Source organism: Pterocles gutturalis, unplaced genomic scaffold (assembly GCF_000699245.1).
Source record: "Pterocles gutturalis isolate BGI_N339 unplaced genomic scaffold, ASM69924v1 scaffold17404, whole genome shotgun sequence".
NCBI lineage: Eukaryota > Metazoa > Chordata > Aves > Pterocliformes > Pteroclidae > Pterocles > Pterocles gutturalis.
Genome location: NW_010130997.1, coordinates 9,874 through 29,607, shown reverse-complemented (window position 1 = coordinate 29,607; position 19,734 = coordinate 9,874). Strand labels below are relative to the sequence as shown.

At 44.4% G+C, this 19,734-nt stretch overlaps 1 protein-coding gene across 1 annotated transcript in view; it reads right to left on the bottom strand.

Moving 5' to 3' along the window:
• LOC104466883 (DNA-binding protein RFX7-like) overlaps positions 1–7,940 on the bottom strand; it is a 26,547-nt gene extending 18,607 nt beyond the window's left edge. Inside the window, 1 exon segment of the mRNA XM_010080441.1 lies at positions 7,914–7,940. The gene's annotated coding sequence lies outside the window, so the exon portion shown is untranslated.
• Positions 7,941–19,734: the final 11,794 nt, after the last annotated feature.

The following is a 19,734-nucleotide window of genomic DNA, read 5'->3' as shown; positions in this document are numbered from 1 at the left end:
AAAAAAAAAAAAAAAAAAGGTGGGGGAGGCAGGAGGAGAAAAAAAACAAACAATAAGAGTTGAGCTTGACAGCTGAAAACTGTTATCCAGCAGTGTATTCCTAAATAATACAGTTTTAAACAAGATTATATTTACTTATGCGAAAGAATGTGACTGTGAGCACTCTGGGACTAGAAATGTGATTTTCTATTTTATTTGTACACTGTCACACACTAGAAAGCACTGGTCACCATCATGAAAGTCACATGCAACAAAAGCAGAATCTGGAAAAACACCAATAGCAGATCACTTCTGTAACCAGACCTTTAATGTGCAAACTTTATGCTCTCAGAGCACAGGTGAAGCACGCCTCAGAACACAGCATCAAAAAGCAGCTGCGCTGCAACAACATGGGATGTCAGACCTCATCCTGTGATCCACTATACACTCATAGTTAAGCCTCACTTCTGTAAAGACATTTTAAAGACATTTTAAAATCTATCTATATACGTACTATTTTTTTGTTTCCTTTGGAAATCAGAGTCAATGCACAGGTGCTGAAGACAAGCCATTCAGTTAACATGGATCTCGGGGATGCTGGACTCCTCCTCCAGAGGATGCCAGCTGGGGATCAGACACAAGCAGGAGTTTTACCGGCTGTATGCAAACAGTGACTGCTATGTACAAACTAGCTTCTGGTCCTCTGAAACGAGCTATGTGGACTTAGAAATACTAGGAAAATCAGTTGTGGCAATGTGCTCAGCAGCAGTGGGAGCAAAGCCACACAGCCAGGAGCAAAAGGGGCTCTCCTGCAGGAGGATGCTGCAGAAGCAATGCATGAGGAGCTGCAACATCAGTACAGAGTCACGGATCCCTTCTGAAATCAGAACGCGGCTTCTGGATTACAGTCCAGCCTCTTGTCCTTTATTGGTGTCTTACCACCAATGGAAGATTTCCCAAAAGGAAAAGAAGAAAGCAGGACCAACAGGTACCGAGACCAGGCTGTTTACCTCAGCAATGAGCAGAATAGAGAGCTGGGAAATTAAAAACCTAAACTTCCCTTCAAACTTCACTTCGTGTCCACCTCGCTTCAGCTGGCCCAAAATAAACAGCAGTACTAGAAAGAGGTGAGCTCCCACTTCTCCTCCGCCGGCTTTGCGCCCAATGCACGGGTCCCACCCCTGCTCCAGACCCTGGGCACGGACCGGCAAGACGTGGGAGAGCACTGGGGCTCGCTAACCCCCGCCATCCAAACCCACCGCAAAACTGCTCCACAGTACCGGGCCACCAGCAATGCCACAGATGTTCTCACAGCCAAGAGAAACACTTCCAGCAGCAGCCAGGTAACAGACACTGGATTTGTTGCTTCTATAAGCTGCAGCAAACCACATTTGAGTTTGTGTTTTTTTTCCCCCTCTGACAAACTCCTGAAATTTGCTGACACTGATTTCTGCGTAGCTCTACAGCAGCTTACACAGCAGTGGTGCTCAGACCGCCAAATATCCAGACAGGTATTTCTTCCTGGGTGCATTTTGTCAAATTCTCCATTCTTCCTTTCCTGCACAAATCACAGCATTTGGACTGCTGGGTTTGCCCTTAACAAACCCGTTATTGAAAAGATCAATGTTCTTCAAAGAAAGAATTTACAGATTATTAATCATTTATGAAAAGACAGGAATTTTAAAACTGCAAGAAAATTCTCACTTGTTTACTAGACTTCCTTTTCTTTGAGGAGCTTGGCTGCTTTTTGTTTTAAAAGGCAAAAGCCAAAGCAACACACCAAAGGACACGGTTCGGGTGAGATTACCTTCCATGGTAAATGCTCATCCATGCGTTAAAAGCATCCTAGGCAAAACAAAAAACCCTCAATGAGTCTGAAACTGAGGTGGGAGACAACCTCTGACTTCCAAATCTAACGAGCAACGTAACGGGAGAGGTTTTAGAAGAAACATTAAAAAATACTGGAGTAGCCTCAATGTCTGCTGTGTTCTGGCAGAAGGAAGGGGCTGCGTGGAAGGGCCCTGCCTGAGCCGGGGAGGCTCTGCTACACAGACTCCCATCTGGCAAACCCTTAAAAAAAAAAAAAAAAGAAAACAAACCAACAAGAAAACTCCATGATGTACATGCAGAGAAAGAATTTGACTGGGATTATGTTATCAGAGCCTTTTCAAAGGATGCAAGCAAGCCAGCGACTCTCTCACCAGCAAAACTGCATCCCTGGAGCTGAGGCAGCTGAGGATTATGGATTTCTCACATCCTCAGCAGAGGCAGCTGGACAGTGATGTTATCTCGGTGTTTTCACTCAAACCCCACTCCTCTCCATGCCTGGCACCAGGCAGCACTTTACACAACTTCTCCAGCTTCCAGCAATGGCTGTGGGGAAGCAGGACCTCCTTGGAACAGAAAGAGTTAACACGCAGCCAGGAGTCACAGGCGGTTCACAGAGGTAATCCCACCTGAGCGATAATTAGATAAACCTAAGCTTATTAGATGAGACTGAATCTATTTAGAGAAAATCATCTTAAAACTGAAGAAGTGGCTGCAAAAGGATGGAATGTGACAGTCAGTGCAAGTAGATTCAGGAAACGTGTTCTGTTCAGGCTGTTTTCTCTAGACCTCCCAAAACTTCATTTACACCATCAGTCAGTACAATCACTTCTTCAACCTCAGCTGACATCCACCAGCTCTCAGTGCTAAAGGTCTGGTGAATTCAGTAATAACTCTCTTACTGCGACTGTTCAAAGTATCAAAGCTTTCAAATTTCTGAATGCAATCAGAAAATAATTTGGGAAAGTGGAACAACGCCTCAGCTGGTCTACTGACCAAGAAGAAAAAGATTCATTGATCCCAAGTTTTTCTTTGTGCCAAGTTGGACGCATATGGAAATTAATAAAAAGAAACAAGAACACAACATATACGACAGCTTTCCTCCACCCCGAAAAAAAGTCAATAGCATGGAAAAAATAGGCCAATAGAGTGGAAGAGAGTCACACAATCAAAAGGAAGACTGTGATGCTGGCACCACAATTTCCCCTCTGCGTAGCCCACTGAAGTTTATGCTACCGTAGTTTTAAAACCCACGCAGAAAGTAAAAAGTCTGGGGAACCTTTGTCTACTACTTAAGAGAGACCTCAGTAAAAACTTTGCTTGAAATTTTCTGACCTTGATTGACTGGTTCTACCAAATGAGATGAAGACTGTCTAGTTCTCCAGAGGCTGTTTATAAACTGTATTTCTTGAAGCTGCATCAGAAAAATGCATAAGCATGCTGAACTGCTTGCAGCACTGAAGTGTAAAGCCATCACAAAGCACCACCTCGGTTACTCTTGGTCTTCACACATTATATTTATCTCTTGTAATTGGAACCACATTAAATAAAGGAAAATTCAGTGAAGATGGTGTGTAAGGGGTGTTGATACCTATTCTTACAATTTGGCTTCAATGGAGCCAAAAACATACCAACTACTCAAAATATCTGGGCGATCTTATATTCTGAGACAGAAAAACTAAGGACAAAAAATTAGAAACCTCAAGTCACAGCTAAGCAAAGACTTTCAGTAACAGGCAAAGGAGCATAAATCTCTGATATTTTTGTTTTGACAGTTACCAAATAGATAGTTCACTAAAGAAATGCACAGAATATGTAGCAAACAAATTGAACTAGAGATCCACTTATATCTGTGTTATCAGTGGCCATACAGGTCTGCTCCAAATGAGTCTGTCCTTTTGCTTACCAAGAAAGATGCAGAACAAAGACCTCTTAGGAACAGAAGCAAACTTTCTTCTTCATTCTAAAAGGCATTTTGACTGAGCAAATACACAGCTGTGAAATAAACCAGGATGGCCAAAATGTTGGGGTTTTTTTTTCCTAACGAAAATAGCAGGTTCTGACATCTGGTTCCACTCTGAGACACACTAACTAGACACTGAAACTTTCTGCAGCACAAAGATCAGTTCAACACAGAACGTAGTTAAGGACTTCATCTGTGTTACAGGAAACATGAGTTTATTAATGTTCCTCCTTGAATCAGAGAACCTAGAGGTTTGAATATGAGCCTCCAGAATCACAGAATATCGTTTAAGGTTTCCTGGCCTTGGTGTATTAGTTCTCTCTGTTTTTTTTTCCTCTCACGGCTGATCTAGTGGCAGGTCACAAACGTTAGTGAAGTTTCATTCTAAAGTTGTCAACAGGGATTACCATGGGAAAACTCCAGGGAATGTGCATTTTCTGGATTGTTTTAAAGAAGAAAACATTTAGTCAGGCCAAACTTTAAATAAGATTGAGGAAGAACATACTAAGGAACAATTAACAGAGTTACACCTTCTGTAACGGACACAGTGAAAAACATCATTCCAATTTGAACCATTTCAGATTCCCACAATGAGGCAGAAGTACAGGTTATTTCTGTCCTCGAGATCTGCTGAAGAGGAGCTGAAGGCCAGGGGCACTGCTGCAAGCTTTTTGCAAGACTACTATTTTAGAGAGTATGGACTGATCTTAATATTTCTTTCCACAGTTTGAGTATTTATAGATAGCTATACTCTAATCGGAGTAAAAAAAGGCTATGCCAATGGCAATGTAACTTGCACCTACTGGCAGACTGGTTCTAAAACTTGTCATACTTCAGAAGAACAAACATCTATTATTTAACAACCAGACTAAGTATAGCAAAGCAGTCGAGCAATCATCTCCCCACTTTGCGGATAGAGAAACAAGAAGCAAAGGTTAAATAATTTGCTCAAGGTCAGAGGGTTTGTTGGAAATATGATCAAGACAGAAAGTAGCTAATACTTGAAACAGAACCTATTATTCTAAAAAGCTGCTGATAAATACATTTGATATGCTTTATCTGAACAGAAGCAGAAACATATTTCAGGTGCTAAATACTCCAAATAAGCCCTAAAAACACCCGGTAGCTTTGCTCTGACAGCATCCAAGCGCAGCTGCCAAAGCTTCATAGAGCTTCTGCCTGTCTCCTGTAGGGCCAAAAAGTGACAAGCTACCACCTTCTCCGCAGCAGGACCAAGGCACATTGCTTCAACAGCGCTCACACACGGCTGCTGCCCGCACTGGGACTGCTCCAGCCATCAGCAGCTTTGGTTTTCATGGCCATCGATCCAACACTCTCCCAGCAGCACTGACCTCTTTTCAGAGGACTAAGGAAAGAAACCGTAACCTCCTTGCTGAGAGATTCGATGGAGCGTACCACTTTAAACCAGGTTCAAGAGTTCACTTAGTATGCGGCAACAAATATAACAAGCAAAGTCATAAGAGAATCTACTGCTAGACATGTTTACTACAGTTAAAAAGATGTTATAATGATTTTTTAATGGCTGTTTACGCCACAATTCTTGCTAATTATCTTTTTTGGATTGCACAGCATACAATGATTTTCTTATCATCTTCCAGAACCTGACAGTATGTCGGAATGTCAGTGGTGCACTCTAACAAGCAAAAGGCAGATAACTTTGGTCTCTGGTAGGAGTAACTGCAGGCCCAGTGCCCTTTTACTAGCTGTTTTCCATAGTCCTCTGCTGCTAACTACCTTCACAACAAAGACTATTGCCATCACCTCTGCTTCTTCTTCCTGTTTCTCTCTTTCTTGTCATCCTGTGTTGAACTGGGCAGTCTATGTGCTAAAAGTTCTTTGAAGGTTGCTAGCAAACTGATCAAGTTTCAATGCTTTAAAGCATCACCAGCACCTCTGACTATAACCGAAAGCTAGTCCCAAATCTCCTCCTTACAGTAAGAAGGGAGACAAAGGACAGATTGTCCCTTTGTGCTTCATGAGACTGATTCAAAAGCTCTGAAAAGGTTCCTACCTGAACCAACCATGTAAGAACGGGCATGTTCTTAAAGGAAATGCTCCATAAGCTTGGGGTCGGATTCTCTGCAGGCAGCTGGTACCCCAGCCCCAGGACCGCTCTAACAAACCCATACACATCCCACCTAAGAGGCAACATGCTCATCTACTTTCTGCAGAACAGAACTTGACCAGCCTGCAAGGAAGCTCCAAACAAGTTATTTAGAGCTATATACTCACAGCCTTTTAGTTTAAGATACTTTTAGATTCTGTCTTTGCAGATAACAGCTTTCCAAAAGCATGTAAAAATGCACAAACCATTTTGCCAGGATTCAGCTTAATTTTTGTTTCCTGAAACTATTCTGATCTTGGATTTTTCTTCTTCAAGCTACCTGAATGGCACTAGATCTACCTGTGCTAACCCAGAGTGGCCTTTCCACTCTCGACATAATTCCTCTGAACTCAGCAGCAGGACGGACAAGGAGGCACCTGGAACAGAAAACTCCACCATCAGGACACTGCTGCTCTGTTCCAAGGCAAGCTATGAAGACCGCTTTGCATCAGGAACATGGCTTGTCCATCCAATGGCCGAGACCTGCCCAAATGAACGGGCTCACACAAGCCGATCATCCCACCTCAGCACCCAAGGGCCGCAAATCCCCAGGCTTTAACGCAAGAACTGTCCTCGCGTAATTCCATTTTCTGAAAACAGGCTTCCAAGCAGCAGATGACTGGTTAACCTCCTACTTATTTAGTCCCTTCTCCGATGCTACGTAGGAAGACCTAGCCCACTTCCCCCTTTTCACCACAAAAGAACCTGCTGTCAGAAGAGTTTTTCCTTTTGCTGCCAAAGGCCCACATACAAAACAATTAACATCTTAAGACATCTGCTTCGTGTCCACAAATGTCAATAAGGAATAAAGTGGACAAAAATTACATTTTGCACTGCTACTTTAGTTGGATGCATTCAAGAATTTTTAAGTACAGGCAAAACTGGGTCCAAAGTTTCTTTGCAATACAACAATATAGCTTACTTTAAACCTCTTACCACAATAAATTAAGACAACATTTTAAGGGAAGAGAATTCAGCACCACCTGAATTAGCCTTTGATAATATGACTTTAAGGAGCATTCTTCTTTAGCTCAGCCATACAGCTGAACAGATTCTATTGGATAGTATCCAGATGTCATCTTTTCATCTTACCCGCTGGTACTTCTGGATGAAATGCCAAAGACAGAGAGTCAGAATAAGCAGTCCCTTCTAGTCTTAAGATTTATGAACTCAAATGCTGATTTAAATAAACTTGCAACCTGCTCACTATTAAAAACAAACAAATAAAACCTCTTTCTGAGTTAGTGCTAGATATTTCCTTCCCAGAAATAATCTCTTATCACTGTCTAGATCCTGCTGTTTTAATGCACAAAGGAAGATGATGTTTATGCATTTCAAGGGTTTTCCTTCTTCAGAAAATGGTATTATCTCCCTGTCCCAAGTTGTACAGCAGAGCTAACCAGACCTGTAGCGTTGCACGTTTCTGGGAAGGTACCTGAGATGGTGTGCAACTTCTGAGGTTAGCAACATTTAAAACAACAAACCAAAAATCTGGTAATTATGACACCTGCAGACCAGGACATCAGTCTGCTGGGTTCTGTGCAAACATGCAGTTCAATTTAGTTCCTTCCTTAAAATGTAGTACCGGCCATGAATTAAGTGTTTCAAGGAGACAACAACAAAAGCAATAATCAGTGTCATTAAAGGCCTAAAGAGCAACTTGGATGGCACAGCCAGCATACTCTGATATGTGCAATACATAATCTTGCATTTAATAAAATCACGCTTACAAAAGCAGTAAATTGCCTTTCTGTGCTGTATCTACACTGACAGTTCTACAAGTGGCAATCACAGCCACTCGCTGCTGGCAATGAGAGGTCAGTACTTCCATGGAAAACAAACACAAAACCCACATCGTGTATTTTTTTGGCAATAGGAACTGATTTTGATCACATTTAGTGGTAGTACCTTAAAGCACTGCTAAGGAAAGGCTTCATAATAGCTGTCAGTCTCCAGAGCCATCTATTTTGGTCTTGCAGATTATTAAATATTAAAAAAGCATTCTGGAGTTGTACTTACCAAAATGCAGTCCACTTTAGATTGTACAGTTTTGCTAGACGTGAGGGAAGAAAGAGAGAATAGAAATCTTGAATTAATCTAAACAGCAATGACAAAAATATTACATATTAGAATTTCTATCACTGTACTACAGGCTTAACCTCCTGCCGTGAAATATCCTGCTAGTTTATGGAAAAACACTCATCCAGCTATTTTTTTGTAGAAAGTCACCCCAAACTTACTGTTTGTTAGAATTCTTGCTGTTTTGCTCTTTTATATAAGAACTTTTTTTCTTTTATGAACTATCATTACAACTGGGAACTATTACCCCACGTTGCAGATCAGCCAGGATACATATCGCTACTTTTATTGTAAGCTCTTCCACAATTCAGATGCATCTTACTTGTTCATCTGTAAACACAATTAACACCCCCCTCTCCCCACGCTTCAGTAAATTCCACCACTTCAAGGCATTTATTTCTAGCTTTCCAAAGAGCTGCTACAAAGCAGACAATTGGTATCCCACTGGCAATTTAGGAGTTTTCCACGTTAGTCTCACTACCTCCCAGCTGGCTTTTTAAGCAGACATTGGGTGGGGACTGAATTAAAGTATGCCATAAATGACCTCAGGACATGTGCCAAGGAGTGCAAACGGAATGGAACTTATTATACTTCATATAAACACACTCATAAGCAGCTTTTATGTTTCTTAAGGGTGCTGTATTTCACGTGCTTGGTCTGACTGCATTAGTTGAAGGCATTTTATCATTGCTCTGAAGAGGAGCAGGAGCTTTAACACACAAAAACCCAACAGTCTTCATTGCTGGACACCTACTGAATAAGTATGAAACAACCATTTTTAGAGTTCAGAGCACAATTATTTTCCTAGTGGAAAAAAAAACATAATTCAACCTCCTGTTAACAAAACATCCCATTTCCAGTTCTTTTACTTTTGTACAGGTGATACCACATACAAAGACCACCCAAGCAAGCTATCTGATGGACATACTAAAATCAGAAGAATGAAACTAGCAAAACAAACAGTTGCAGCGTCTGGTGGTGACAGGAACCAAAGCTACTGAACCTGCATCTACTGTTGTATCAGATGCTCAAAGAGGCAGGAGCTTGGTTGTCCTGCTTGTCCCAGCACCTCATTTTAAAACCCGACAGTCTAAAAAAATCTGTTCTGCAGGAGCCGCTAATACCGATGCCCCTTTCCATTCAAAAACTGTGTATGTGACACAATACAAGAAAAAATTTCAACAGGTAAGAATACATGACAAGTCCACTGAAGTACGTACATCAGCAGGCATGCACTTCAGCTGACTTTGGGCAGGGAGAAGACAATCAGATGCGTGGACACTCGGGAACACCAAGGAGGGAGTAAAGCAGAACTGCGGAGGACTTGTGTGAACAGGGAATGCTAAGGACGGTAAAATGGGAGCATGGAAGATAAGGGGATGTGGGTACAGGCAGATCAAACTTAGTCCAAATACAACCTCGACTCTGCAGACTTGCAGATGACATTGTGCACCAGGCTTTTCAGGGAACATGCCACAGCCAGCACGGTTTCCTGTCCTGCTACCTTCTGCCAAACTCTGCACACGCATGCCCATTTGCATTAATATTTTCTTCTTGCAAAGAGAAAGAGGCAAGTTGCCAGGAGGCAGCTGGGCAGGAGATCCCTAGAGCCGTCCTTTTATCTCCAAATATGAGTCTGAGTCAGGAAATGTAAACTCTCAAATTTAGTTCAGGCTCTTCCAGTCGTGACCTCTGCTCCTACAGCACCGATCAACAGTGTCGAGAAGCCGCAGCAGAAAAGCAACAGTAAGGCCAGTAAATACAGCTCCTCTATGCTTTCTTTTAGTCAACCGGTGGCACAAAAAGGATAGTCAAGTTCCTGTCCTCCAATCTGCAAGCAGATGTTGTGACATTTTAAAAGGCAAAGGTCCTATGGCTTCAGCAGGGATAAGCACAATGTCTCTTTCAACAGCAATTTTTTTCACCTCCAGCTCCATGCTCCCTAGGATACTGGGAGGACATCATTAAAATGTTAGTGGTAAACTGAGGCTTCTTTCATCCTAACCAGAGCACAGGTTAACATGGCCTGATTCTATAAATCCTGCACCTAGTGACATAAATGCTTCTTATTTACCTTCCAGTGGAGTTGATCTATTATCAAAGCCAAGCAACAGCAACCCTGAGGATCCAGCCCTTTGATGGCGAGGTGCTGGGCCAGCGACTTTCTCACGGGTCTGAGCACTGCACAGCAATGCTCTGTCTGGTGACACTGGAGGATGCATGTCCTTCAAATCAGGAGATGAAAGGACAAGTGACAAAGGTGGCAAAGGAACAGCTGTCCCAGCTACAATGTATTTGCCACTTTTGTTTATTTCTCCCCACTTCTTCCTTCACTAACAGGACAGATGTGTTTTGAACACTGAAATTTCATTTACTCTGCTTCTGTCTCTGTCAAATGCATCCCTTACTTAATTACTACCACAATGACAGTAACTGCAACCAGCAGTCCCAAGAGAAAGGCTGAATCAGGCCCTGCACAGAGGTGTTTCTAACGTTTGGAGGCTGCTACCCATCTAGGAACAGCTGCAGGAGAGCAGTGGGAGTGATAGATGTTCTCACTAATGAAAATAACCGTTTGAATCTCTCAGGGGCCTGAGCCCATTGGAAAACTAAACTTAGCAATGGTACTGTAAGCCAACAGCCAGTGTTGGTACTCCTGGGGGCTCGCCCCCACCCAGATGCACAGCTGACGTTACTCCCTTTCACAGCTCTTCTCACCAACAGTCTCCTTGAATTCAGACTAATTAACTTACTTGTCTAAAACTTAATTCAGGTTACTTTAAGCAGTGTCATCCAGGACAAGGCAGCACCTTTTCTGATTCTGGGGGTAGCTGTCTCTGATGAGTGGTAACAAAGGGGGCTGTCTGTACAGCTGCCTTGGATCTACCGGCTTGCATCAGATACTGAACCACCGCGAGACCCTAGGAGCATAAAACTATATATCAAAACTTTGCAAAAAAAAAAAAAAACATCACCAATGACACTATCCCAACCAACAACGAAACGTTTGCTCGGTGCGTGCAGACTGAAAGTGAAAGCACATTGTGCCACTCCAGAGGGATGTAGTCCTGTCCTACTGTCTGCAGCAACACTCCTCAAAAATGCCCCAAACACCACCGGTCCGGATCAGCCTGCTCACCTCTGAAGATCTACCATCAGCCACTCAAAAACCAAGAGCCCAGCTTCTACTAATTAGTAAAACAGGAGAGAAAAGGGGTTTCTTAGTCTGGGGTTGAGAGAAGGGTGGCTTCGTGCAAAAGCCACTGTGTTTCACGGAGACTCCCAGCCCCACACCCTCCCAGGGAAGCCGTGTCGGGTGCTTTCGGTCTGCAGCAGAAAGCCTTACTGGAAAGCCTCCCGCCCATCCTAACAGCCTCTAGGCCCAAGACTTCTGACAGAATCTTGAAGGTAACTTTCGAAGGCTGCAGCAGTAATTTAAGCTCCTTAATGGTGAAGCCACATTGACAAACTCCTGAAAGTATCCTGGGGAGGACAGGGAGGGAGGAAATCAGACTAAAGCATTTCCTCAAACTGTTCTTCTATCTCATGCCAAAGTATGCACGTCTGCTTTCCCTGACCTATTTATGTACTTCTACTCAAAACAGCCCCATTTTAACGGCCCCGACTTGGCATGGGCAGAATGAGGAGTGTGTTCTCTCCCCAGGTGTGCAGCTGGGTTTACTTTGCACCAAGGGAGAGACGGAGGGGGAAAAGCAGGGGGAGAAGGCAAGGAGATGGAATATTTTTTTCAAAGTGGCATAAAACCAGATGCTGCCAACCTTCTTCTAATTGAACAATACTTTCAGAAATAGGTAGCTGAACTACACTGAGCAATGTGGGACTACTGTATTCCGAGAGATGGCAGAATTCAGTTGCTCTGAGCACACCAAGTATTTCCTTTACGGTGCAAATAGCAGAAGCCATATAACCACAAGGGATACCAGAAGCCTTATGCCTGTGAGACCAGAAAGAGGCCAATGGTTCAGAGGAGTAAAAGAAAGCCCTCAAACTTACTAGCTACTGCCTAGTTAACTCTAAGCCTTCTCAAAGCCTGCACAGCCACTGAAACTAACCCTTAGCAGCTTTCCAACTGCAGACCATTCACTCCCTAGGAAAGCCAGCAGCGTAGCAAACAGCGGGGGAGCATGCAGACGTGCAGAGTGAACACGCTGTATGAGCACCCACCCACTGAAGCACAACTCCTGTCCCAGGACGCACCGTGCAGAGGAGGACGCTGGCAAAGGCGCTCCCGGTTGTGTCCGTGACAGCAGTGGCACACCGTCACCTCCAGGACACTGCAGCTCTGCTCAGGCAGGGAACCTCCCTCCCAGCCCCAAAAGTCACACAGGAGGTGGCTCTTACCATTCAGGCACTAGCAGTGGACTTGATCCTCAAATGGAGGAAGATTTCAATAACAGCAACAAGTCCAGTTCAGCAAAATTTGGGGCATAAGTAGAGCCACAATTTATTGTGCAAAATATCAGAATGGTTTGACTAGGTGGTCAAACCCAGGAAGCCCAGAGTGATTTTTTCATTATAACAGTGAAGTTGCCACAGATACTCTGTATCCTCTTCAGCCCAAGACTGCAAATATTTGCATGAACTTGAATACCCGCCGGAACACAGCCTCTGTAGCTGCGTTTCTTGTGCTCGATACATTTTGGACAGCCTAGGGAAAACATTATTTCTGCCAAACCCTAACGCAGTTTATGAAAGGGAACCACTTTCTGTGACTGCTAATAGCTGTGCCATACATCATGAAGACAGGATGCAACTCCTGACTGGACAGCAAGCGTTCCCCACTGCAGGGCTCCCAGTGTCCAGTACTCATGCACTGCATTACACTATTACCTGATCTACGAGACAACAGTAAGAAAAGTTGCAACTAGAAAGGAAAACCCCAATGGTGTAGTTACTTATCAGCAGCAGTGTTAACACTTACCATCTCAGAGAGTAAACCACCTACCCTCACAGACAACTAACGCAGAGAGAGGGGAGGTTTATAGACTTCTAAAATAAGCTTTGCAGAAGGGGAAAAAAACCTACACCAAAACAAAAAACCCATAAGATTATTTTTTCTTGAGAGTTCAGCACAAAACCAGCAGCAACTCAGCACAGCTCTGGCAGAGGAACAGGAACAGGGGCCGTGCAGGGCTGCAGGAAACCCTCCCAACTGCTCACTCGTAGCCCATGCATACAACCCTAACACTGTACGGCAACACACTGCTGCCCCAATATTTTCACTCAGATATCTGAAAACAAGCCTTCCATGTGAGAAGGATACCCAAGACAGCAGTTAGAGCTGTCTGCCAAGGAAGAATTATTTTGGCCACATGGCATTTTAAAATTATTCAGCTGTGAAAAGGCTCCACTTCCCAATGCATCAGCCATTTCCCCATACAACCACCAAGGGTTGTTTGTCAAATTACTTAACGACAGGTTCTATGGGTAGTCTTGAAATGCTGCTTCTACGGGGAGCAATACCACATCAGCAGCATTTGCCAGGCCCGCGTCTCCCAGGCACAGGAGACTATTTGGCTGTTGGTAGCACCCAGCAGCTCTTTTTCCTGTGGAGTCCTGCTGCCTTTTTGCCTCTTGCAAAAAAAACCACTTCCCTCCCAAGGAAAGCAAGTTAGACTCCACTACTCATTACCAACAGTGACAGTTTTGTCAAAGTCATCTTTCTGAAAGCCATGTTAGAGAGGCTCATTATTAAACTGACTACACACCCTTTTGGAAAGATTCGATATCTCTTCCACAACTCCAACAACAGCAGGCAACATTTAAAAAAAAAATCTATTTACTCTGGTTGCTGTGAGTAAAAGGATTACCAACCCCCCTACAGTAAGTGGTACTATCAGAAAAGTACAACCACCACACCCTCACCACGACAAGCCCTGTGTCCCAGCGGTGCCTGCAGGATTCAGCCCTCAATTCTAAATCTTACTGAATTAATGCTTCTCTTTCTCAGACTGATAGCTCTAAATACATCTTTACACAACTCTCCATTCAGACGCAGAAAGAAATGTTAAACTGGAGCCAAGGATCATCTAAGAAGAAAATTATGAAACAGCCACCTGTGTGTGCTGCTACTCAATTAACATCTTAACATATGCCACGTTACGTTGTCTGGCTTGGCTCACATTGATAAAGAAGGAAAATGGCTGTAAAAGCACTTCAATTAAATATTTAGAAAGTGGAGCTGCAAAAGGTTGAAACATGTTTGAATTAGTAAAATTATGACTATATATACTGCTCAGCTAATGGAGTAAGAGCTTTTGCTAGCACAGGTCACTGAGAAAGGAGAGCACACCTAAGGTGGGGCAGGACTGGAGCCAGCCCTGGCACCCCAGTGCACAGGACTCCTCTCCCATCCACACCTCGCACCCTCTGGCACCCCAGGGCACAGGACTCCTCTCCCATCCACACCTCGCACCCTCTGGCACCCCAGGGCACAGGACTCCTCTCCCATCCACACCTCGCACCCTCTGGCACGCAGGAGCCAAATATCAGGTGGCTTCTGATGCCACCTAGGGGCTCTCTCCTTGCCTGCACCTCTCCCCTGGGGATAATTCTGTGTCCTTAGGGACAAGGCACTTGAACCTAGCACAAAAACAAGCAAACAGAAGCAAAACATTTAATAGGAGACAAATTAAAACTTCCAGTGTTCAAATGCAGATGTATTCTTACTCCAGGTAGAAACTCCAGGGATCCTAACTGGATCTTGGAAGCACATGCTGTATTGTTATTTCCCTAAAGCATAAAAACAGCCACAGAGTTGCACCCACTAGAAATGCAGAAAAGTGCCCAACTCTCAGGCCTGAAAAAGTAAACAACACAAGGATTCACCGATTTGTAAATAGCGGCTCTTTCAGCTCGAAGGCAGACTCTTCCTCCTCCATCCAAGTGAAAGCACTCTCCTCAGCAAAATAAGGAAGCAACAAGCACAGCAAGCCGATAAAACAGTGCAACAAGGGCAAGCTGCGACCATTTCATCTTCCCTGTAACCTCATCTACCTCCTTCCACTCACCGAAACGAATAAGCCAGCCTGCTTTGCCGTCAGACACAGGAAGGAGCAATGCTGCATCACAGTGATGAAAACGGCAGTGGTGCAGCACGGCACGACATTTTAAGTCAGTGCAGGTTAAAATTTGTCAAACACATGACTTCAACATTCGTTGCTAAAATAAATGCAATTAAAATATTTCATATAGCATAAAAGTGTAATCCCTTCACCACTTCTGACACTACGATAATTTTATGAGTACTAAATAATGCCAACTAGACAAACAGCTGAACAAAGGAGGAAGATAAGTCTGCTAATGAAATGCCCAAGTCTCAACTGCAGCCCATTGTAATGAATTGCCAAGAAATAATTAGCTGGCAGACATCAGAATACCTACGTCTGAAATTGAGGTCTATAAACATCTCTTCACTCTCTGAAGAAATCTAGCTGTATTCAATGGTAAAGGCTTGTTCCACAATTCTTAAAATAACTGGGAAGAACTCGCAGCAGCCAAACACTGCCAGGTGCGCTATTCCAGCAACAAGACAGTCATTGAAGTTCCTGGGGGTTTTTTTACATTATTTAAATACAGTATTTTGCCACAAGTTACTCTAATGAACTCATAGAAGAAACAAAGAAACTGCTTTTACGCAGCATTCACCCTGGTTCTTGCAGCACTGCTCCGAATTAAAATCAGTGAGTACTGTTATATTCAGGCACGACTACTCCAAGGATGTGATGCTCTCTGCACATTATGTGGGAAGATTAGACTTCAGAGGAGCTGCATCCCGTATTTATCACTAACCATCTACATGGGGCACCGCAGGGCATTTTTCTAAGATCAGTCTGAAAGGATCAATTGCCTAGAAAGGCTAAATACAAAAAAGCACAGGGTGATCTCAATAAAGCTACATGAAAAAAGACTGCTCAAGTAGGAACTTAATCTAAAGTATGTCCCACCAAAAGCAGAAAGAACAGATACAGTTGCCAGATAGGCAGGTTTGTGGCTAAACGGCAAACCACCCATCGCAATGGCTCACATATTGCACAATTAAAACTTCTGTTTTAAAACTCATTATGAAAAAACAAATACATCTTCGGTTACTTCTGAATTCAGCCTATTGATAGCTAAAAGATCTGCTGTGGTATTTTCAGCCACGGTCAGCAGAAGCCTAATCACAACATTATTACTTCAGGCTACTATTTCTAAGCTGTCTGAACCGGAGACAGTATAAAGCATGACAAGATTTTTCCCAAGCCTTTATCCTACATGGCTTTAAGAAATGATGCCTAGTGAAACTAAAGGGGTAACACTCCTCAGCAGCACTTGAAAAAAAAACACCCAAAGAAAAAACCATGGGGAAAAAAAGCACACCTACAAAACACACGTTCACAAAATTAATCCACTTCCACACCTGAAGAGCCAAGACAAGAGGAGGAGGGCAGCACCTTGCTGTGCATCGCAGCCTGCCCCAGGGCACAGATCTGGTCCTCAGCTGCCTTTGTCTTGAGAAAAGGTGGCTAGGGACAGCTGACAGCAAAGTGAAATGATACTCACAGGAGAAAACAGGAGTGGTTCTACACTCTGCTTGTATTTAACACACCCCCATAAATGTACAAATCTGTCCAGGGCTGTGTTTATTGTACAGAGTTACACAAAGCTCAGCTGAATCCAACAGTCAGCAGCTCTGCAGCAATGCTTTCCTACCGTACCTGTTTCCCAAAGCTGGCGCAGGTGCCCGGATGGCAGATTAAAGCCTGCTGAGAAAAGGTGTGTTCTTTCTTCTTTATTTCTCATTATTTCCTTCAACATTTCCATGACCCACAGCTATCCTAGTTACTCTCTGCTAACAAACAGGTTTGCTACTGGCTGTGCCTCTTCATTACCCTGTTTGTTTGTAACCAGGGAGGTCTCAGCTGCTTAGCAGGGCCACTACGCGGCCCTACCCAAGCTCTTTTGTGGCTTTACCCTGAACGTGCGCCAGCCTGAGGAGGGTGGACCAGACCCTCCCGTGCTTCCAAGCCCAGCGCTGAGCCCCATACACCACCAGAGAGCCACCAAGACAAGCCAGTAGTCAGACACCCCTTGCAGCCATCCCCTCTCCAAAACCTGCAGAGTCAACAGCTGCAGGTGTCCCGCTGTCAGCCTGGAAAGGAGCCCCAGTCTCCACGCCACGCTGCCATCTCGGTGCTACCCAGGGCCTGACGCACGCGAGGAAGGGCTGCGGTGGGGCTGGTTAGCCCTCCACAGACGCTGCACAGGGGAGGTTCAGCATAACCCGCTGGGCTGCCCTGACACGTGCTTTGTCCCTCCTCCACGCCACAGACATCCATCTCTCCCCTCCACATTAAAAAGCTCACCCATAGGCATCAGCCTGTCTTTTTGAAAGAAAAATCCAGCTTTTATCTAGCGCTCTCCTCTCGACACCTATTACCTCCACTTCTGCCCTGATCTCTGGACATCCGCGCTTCCACTCCTCCTCGCTGCCGTTCCTCTCACAGCTGGCCACCACACAGCTCCTCTGCTCCCTTTTTTCCACTTGAGGAGGAACCTGTATGCAAGTGCTGACCTTGCTAACTCCCAGGGAATGCAATCGTTGCAACCTCTTAGGTTTCCCTTGCTGAGTAATGCGCCGAGTATCTACAAGCACTCTCCAAGCATCTGCCCACTAAAAGGGTCACTCCTTTCACGCTAGATGGGCATGGTTTCGCTGCCACAGGAAAGCCAACTTCTCTCCCTGACCTGTGCCACACTGCTCATTGGCACATCCCATAACCCTACTCCTGTCCTTGACCTTTTTTGTAGAGGTGAAAATTTAAAAGCCGAAAGTACACAGGACAAACACGGCACTGCTGCCTGTCAGTGACAGCAATAACAACCTCCCATCTCAAAAAATTCCTCCTTCTTGTTCAGCTGCCACAGGTTCTTTCAGGCCTCCGTCCTTCAGCCTTGCACCCGCACCCTGGGACACTTCTCACCCCTGCTTACAGGCTTTGACCCATTCCAGGCACAAAAACCATCGGGTCTCTGCAAATAAAAAGCTGCAAGTAGCCAGAAGTCTCTTGCCTACCTCAAAGGTCAGTTCACTGAACACTAAGGCAATATAAACCGTAAGTTTTCCACCCTCTGCTTCTGGGGGTAACAAAAAATATCGTAGTGGCATCTTTTACAGTGTTTTTCATCCCAAAACTGGCGTCTTCAGAAGAGTTCAAACACACGCTACTCCAATTCTCAAGGATTTAGTTTGGAAAGCCTGAGTTCCCCTAGCCTGCAACGTGGCTGAACTTTAGTTTACTTGCAGACTCAAGAGCTTGTCTCAACCCGTAAGCTGCACTTGCTGAAAATTAAAGCTGCACAAAATTTAATTAAGGTAAAGCCATTTAAGTTCATACCTGTATGCATCTACTCCAGTTTGTACCTACAAAGCTGAGTTTGAACACCCCTGCACTCACTCCTAGGTGGCAGCTTAACGGTGTCAAACAAGCACCTGACGTGAGCCTGCAGTGCCGGGCCGGTCGCTCCAACCCAAGACGACATTTACCGGCTCTGCGACTGAGGCACCCATCACGCCTGGGCAGCTCCACAGCAGCCGGGACAACTCTTTCCTCTAAAAACCTAATTTATGAATGGAAATTCTGAACAGCAGGCACCTGACAAGTACTTAATACCCCACAACTTTAGGGTTCAGCGCTCCGTCTCCTCAGAACAGAGGACAACACAAGCAGCCAGTGCGCTGCAGGCTGGGCTGTGCCTGGCTCTGCCACCCCATCCTACTGCTGCAAGCAACTGGGGGGGGGGGACGGGACTCAAAAAAACTAAGAACTTGGCCATTTTCTTCTCAAGTAACATCCCTGCTTTGCAGGCATGGCATTGTCCACAATCACTTTGATATCTATTTTAAGAGTTTTCATATTCTCATGGTTTTGTTCTAAAAACATAGCAGAGGACATGTGCCATACCCTAGTACACTGAAGCCACAGCCACGCCGGTCCCTGAGCTCAGCACCCTATTAAGACAATTTGCAGAACATCTGCATGGATTCATTACTCATAATAGGTACACTTCTAACATCCCAGGGAGCTGCAAAGTTACACTACAACTCCACTTAGTAAAAGAGTCAGAAACAGAAAAGGCTGTCCTTGATTAAATCTAGAACAGATTTCAGGAAAGCTGCATTAAACTTCTGACTTTCCAAAAATCACAGCACCAGAGATTCCTATTAAGATGGATGTAGACAGAAAGCTATTAGAGCAATATCCACTGAGATAACCACACTGCTGAAATCCACCTGTAGTCTGCAGCGCCTAACTGGCTCACACCTTTCAGCCTCTCACAACCTACTGATGTAGACTTGTACAAAAGTCTCACACTAACGGTACCCACAATTACCTGTCTGATAGGTTGTTCCAGAAGGAGACACTACAGAATTGATCGGTCTGGATTCTCATTCCTGTGAATCACATCATGTGTAAACATGCCAGTGGGAGAGCAGATGTCTCCATTCAGGGACGGAAAATGTCTTTTCCTTATTATTAACACAGTCTGATTTCAATTTTCAAGATGAGCTATATGTTGCTTTGCCCCTCCTTTACTGAGCAGCTGAACCAACCAAGCCAAAACTGCAGCTCACCTTTCCCAGTCTGACAAATTTAGGAAGGACCATCTCTTCCAGAAGAATACAATGTACTCGAGCTATCTCCTGAGCCTACGCTGGGCCTCATTCACCACCAAGCTACTGGTATCTAAAGTATTC